Source organism: Lepidochelys kempii, unplaced genomic scaffold, assembly GCF_965140285.1.
Source record: "Lepidochelys kempii isolate rLepKem1 unplaced genomic scaffold, rLepKem1.hap1 scaffold_96, whole genome shotgun sequence".
NCBI classification, from domain to species: domain Eukaryota; kingdom Metazoa; phylum Chordata; order Testudines; family Cheloniidae; genus Lepidochelys; species Lepidochelys kempii.
In genome coordinates, this window is record NW_027621940.1 from 222,093 (window position 1) to 227,410 (window position 5,318).

Below are 5,318 nucleotides of genomic sequence, written 5' to 3' on the forward strand. Positions count from 1 at the left end.
TTTCCCCAGAACTCGCTTTATTCAGCCAATGCACAAAAGGAACCCGCAATCCCCCCAAAGAGAACCACCAGCCGGAGGCTGCTGAAGGGAGGTGCACTGCAGCCCGGCACGCAGCAGAAGGGGAGGATGCCAGGCCGGGGCTCAGGGCTCCCTGATGCCTCCACCGGCCCTGGGAGCTGCGTAGCACTTGGCCTGGCTCAGGATCTCCGGCACGCCCTGGGCGTATTTCTTCACCAACGCTCTCTTCACGCAGGCGCCAGGGGAGCCACATCCACCCGCAATCATCCTCAGTTTGATGTGACCTGGACAGGGGGAGAGACGTGATCGGGGGTTCCCAATTCCCCCCACCCCCGCGACCCTCATGAGGTCTCTCACACACTCCCCTCCCAGCAGGACTGCACCCGGCTCTGCAGGCAGACTGGGGTCTAGTGCTCAGAGCAGGGAGCCTGGAACAACATGAGAACAGAAGAGGAATGGCCCTCCTGGGTCACCCCAAAGGTCCATCTAGCCCAGTATCCTCTGGCCAATGCCAGGTGCCCCAGAGGGAATGAACAGAACAGGGAATCATCCAGTGATCCATACCCTGTCGCCCATTCCCAGCTTCTGGCAAACAGAGGCTAGGGCCACCTTCCCTGCCCATCCCGGCTAATAGCCGCAGATGGACCTGTCCTCCAACAACTTCTCTAGTTCCTGTTTGAACCCTGTTATAGTCTGCGCCTTCACAACTTTCCCCGGCAATAAGTTCCACAGGTTTCTAGTGCATTGTGTGAAGCAGTACTTCCTTTGGTTTATTTTATACCTGCTGCCTGTGGTGACCCCTCGTTCTTATTTTAGGAGGAGTAAATAACACTTCCTTATTTCCTTCCTCCACACCCTTCAACCTTCTTTAGACCTCGATCATATCCCCCCTTAGCCGTCTCTTTTCCAGGCTCAATAGTACCACTCTTATTAATCTCTCCTCATATGGCAGCCAATCCATCCCCCTCATCATTTTGGTTGGCATTTTCTGAAGCCTTTCCAATTCCAATAGATCTTTTTTGAGACAGGGCGACCACATCCGTCCGCAGTGTTCAAGCTGTGGGCGTCCCATGGATTTATATTGAGGCAACACGATCTTTGGGGTTAGATCTCTGTCCTATTCTCTGTCCCTTTATGAATGACTCCCAGCATTCTGTTTGCTTTTTTGACGGCCACTGCACATGGAGTGGATGATTTCAGAGAACTCTCCACAGTGACTCCAAGATCTTTCTTGAGTGGTAAATTTGACCCATTATTGTGTATGTCTACTTGGGATTACGTTTGCCCATGTGCATTACTTTGCATTTATCAACACTGAATTTCCTCTGCCATTTTGTTGCCCAGTCACCCAGTTCTGAGAGACCCTTTAGTACCTCTTCACAGTCTGCTTTGGACTTCACTATCTTGAGTAGCTTTGTATCTTCTGCAAATTTTGCCACCTCACTATTTACCCCTTTTTCCAGAACATTTCGGAATATGGTGAAAAGCACTGGGCCCAGTGCAGATCCCTGAGGGACTCCCACTATTTACCTCTCTCCATTCTGAAAACTGACCATTTCTTTCTACCCTTTTTTCCCTATCTTTTAACCAGTTACTGAGCCATGAGAGGATTTTATCCCATGACAGCTCACTTTGCTTAAGAGCCTTTGGTGAGGGACGCTTTCTGAAAATCTAAGTACACTATATCCATGGGATCCCCCTTGTCCACACTCTTGTTGACCCCCTCAGAGAATTCTAGTACACTGGTGAGGCGTGATTTCCCTTTACCGAAACCATGTTGATCCTTCCACAACAAATTATGTTCATCTATGTGGCTGACAGTTCTCTTCTTTCCTCTAGTTTCAATGACTTTGCCCTGTACTGAAGTCAAACTTATTGGCCTGTAGTTGCCGGGATCACCTCTGGAGCCCTTTTTCGAAACAGGTGTGTCATTAGCCATCCTCCAGCCAGTTGAGACAGAAGCTGATTTAAATGGTAGGTTACAAACCACAGTTAGTAGTTCTGTAATTTGACGTTTGAGTTCCTTCTGAACTCTTGGGTGAAACCCATCTGGTCCTGGTGACTTATTACTGTTTAATTTATCAATTTCTTGCAAAAACTCCTGTAATGACTCCTCAATCTGGGACAGTTCCTCAGATTTGTCACCAAAGCAGAATGGCTCCGGTTTGGGAATCTCCCTCCCAGCCTCAGCCGTGAAGACTGATGCAGAGAATTCATTTACTTTCTCCGCAGTGGCCTTATCCTCCTTGGGTGCTCCTTTGGCATCTCGGCAAGTAGGACTCCTGGGTTCTCTCTGCAACTCTGCCAGGGGACTGGAGTCTAGTGGGTCAGAGCAAGGGGGGCTGGGACTGAGCCAGGACACCTGGGCTCCACCTCGTACTCTGTGTTCAGACCCCGCCCGCATCTGGAGGACTTACCCAGTCTTAATTTCCCAGATTCCACAACACAATGGTCCTCGGCGCCGGTGCAGGCCAAGACATCCTTCTCGTTCCAGTTATATGGCCCCACTCTGAGGAACGACTGGCACTGCTGGCCGTTGGGGACGGAGCTCACAGTTGGCACTGAGAACAGTCAGACACACACAGTCAGCCAAGGGTGGGGAGTCACCACACATTGGGCTCAATCCCAGCTCGGGGAAGGGAGTGGGGTCTAGTGGTTAGGAATGGGGGCTTTGGGCTGGGAGCCAGGACTCCTGGGTACTCTCCAGGCAGGTATGGCCGGAGCAGGGCTCTAGGTTTGCAGCAGACACACACCTGGGATGGCCCCGGCGTTGCAGCCGTCGGTGTCACAGCAGGCGATGTTCGCCCGCACGGTGACATTGTGTGGGTAGGTCAGCGAGAAGGGGCCGGGCTCACAGTTCTTGGGCTCCAGGCACGATTTACCCGTGTAGGAGAAGGAGGATCCCTCTGTGGAAGGGAAACAGAGCATCACCTCTCAGCTCCCCAGTGGACCCCCAGCTTCTTCATCCTCCCATTTTGTTCCATCCACCCCACCCCCAACTAATCTCATCTCCCCTCCGACCGCCGATAAAATCCTCTCTCCTTCTGATCCAGGCCCCACAGTCACCCACTGCAATTCCCATCTCATCCCATCCCCCGTCTATGACATTATCATTCCAGACGGAGCAGTCCCTGCTCCTGGAGAGGAGCGGAGACTATTGGTTAGAGTAGGGGCAGGGGCTGGGAGCCAGGATTCCTGGGTTCGACCCCTGGCTTCAGGAGGACAATGGTGTCTACACTTAGTAGGAATCTTCTTTCACTCACCCAGCCTCATCTCTGCCACGACAGTGACGCAGGTCGCTTCCGAGGGGGCGCAGGGCTGCAGGGGGCCGGAGCACAATTGCTCTCTGGACGCACACACCTCGCATTGCAGAGCGCTCCCTGGAGGTTGGAAAAATCCCTTCTCAGTACAAACCCCAGCTCCCCACTCCTCCCCAGGCAGTGCCTGTGGACGAAATACCACCAGCAACCAAGAGGTGGCGCTGTGGGAGTTGTTACCACCAATGCCTCCTCACTGAACGTGTGGGCAGGCAGATCTTGGAGAAATGCCACCTGCTTTTGCAGCAGTTCTGCCCAGTTCCATTTAACTCTCTGGATGGGGAAAGGCATCTTGCTAGCTGGTCATTTGTATCTTACTCAAAACCACAGACAAGTCTGTTTGCTGCCTGAGTGTCTGTGGCTACAATACATTTTCACCTGCTGACGTGGCTATCTGGGGTGCAGCTTGTGCCTGCGAACAAACCCCACACGTCTGTGTAGACAGAAAAACAAGAATTCGGCTGTTCTGAAGAGGGGTTTCTGCCTGGCTTTGTGGTGAACCTTTCTCACACACACACACACCCCGCCGTCACTCTCTGCTCCAGGCCTCTGCCTCTCAGAGTTACATCAGCTCAGCCACACTAGACTTCAGCCCACTTTTCATCGCTGATCCTGCCAATTCTCTTCTTCAGAATACAATTCACGCTTGTTAAGCCTTTGGATTGATGGCTGTTCGTCTCCAGCCAGCGATCCCAGGAGCATGAACTCTTTCCTCTCCAGAGCATGGGGGCCTTTAAATTCATTACGTGAGCATAAGGTAGTTTTAAGAAAGAAAGAAAGGAAGATTTTCCCACTTTGGTTTTTTTAGAGCTTTCATGTGGAAACATCAATTAAACCTCAGAACACCTTCCCCGCCCCTTCTATGCCCCTAGATGGTTGCAAAGTTATATTATCCCTATCAAAGAAATATGGAAACTGAGGTAGAAAAAAGATGTGTTCAATTCAGGGTTAAAACCAAGAAGACAGCTGAGAAGTCCTCACTCCTGACTCCCAGCCCACTCTAACCCACGAGATCCCACTCCTCTTTCAGAGCCACGGACAGAGCCCGGGAGTCCTGATTTGTAGCCATCTCTGCTCAAACTCACAACACCCCAGCCCGCTTCGACAGCTGGGGAATGAGCCCAGAAGTCCTGGCTCCCAGCTCCCCCCCTTTGCACCCCCATTCCCCTTTCAAACCCAGGGAATGAAGCCAGGAGTCCTGGCAGGAATCTCAGCACTGACAGGCAGGGGAACATTTCTAGGCAGGACGACATGTGAACGGGGGTGCTGCTCCTCATCGGGATGACCCCAAGCTCGGGCGAGAGATGGAGGAGGAACGAGAAGAAGGAAGGACAGACGGACTCAGACCCGCTGGCCAGGCCCTAGCGTGGGCTGTGGGCGTCCCAGGCTCCAATCCCTGCTCTCCCCGAGTCAGCCGGGGGACGTGGCACCGGGTTTTCCTCTTGCTGGTTTTACCCACAAATTCCATCCTGACCCCAGAATCCGCCATCCACAGCGGCACGTTCCCCAAGTGAATTCCCGACCCCACCACCCGGCTCCCTGTGCCCGGGGACGGACGGGACTCACCTGTGGCCAGGAGAGCGGACAGCAGGCAGAGGGGCAGAGCCACCCACATGGTGCCTGGATGTTAGCTGCAGTGAGCAGAACAGCAAGGAAGCATCTGGCTGTGGTTTTATCCGGCAGGTTGGCAAATACCTGCCCCCTGGGGGATCGGCTGGGGCTGCCCCATGACATCCTGGTGGACCCGGAGATGGGAGATTTCACAACCCTGCATGTGACTTTGGCTGATCAGGTGATGCAATGTGTCTTGAGGCCAATTCCCTTGTGCGTTAGTGGAGATCAGTGGTTCTCAGCCAGGGGTCCGTGTACTCCAGGGTACACACAGGTCTTCAGGGGGTACATCAGCTTATCTTGATGTTTGCCTCGTTTTACAACAGGCCAGATATAAAGCACTAGTGAAGTCAGTACGAGCTAAAATTTCCT

At 52.9% G+C, this 5,318-nt stretch overlaps 1 long non-coding RNA gene across 1 annotated transcript; it reads right to left on the reverse strand.

Moving 5' to 3' along the window:
- LOC144930098 (uncharacterized) lies at positions 1-2,522 on the reverse strand. Its single transcript, XR_013635178.1, has 2 exons — positions 2,436-2,522; positions 1-302 (listed from the first exon to the last, which is right to left on the reverse strand). It is a non-coding gene; the product is annotated as an uncharacterized LOC144930098 (long non-coding RNA).
- Between the last annotated feature and the right edge of the window lie 2,796 nt (positions 2,523-5,318).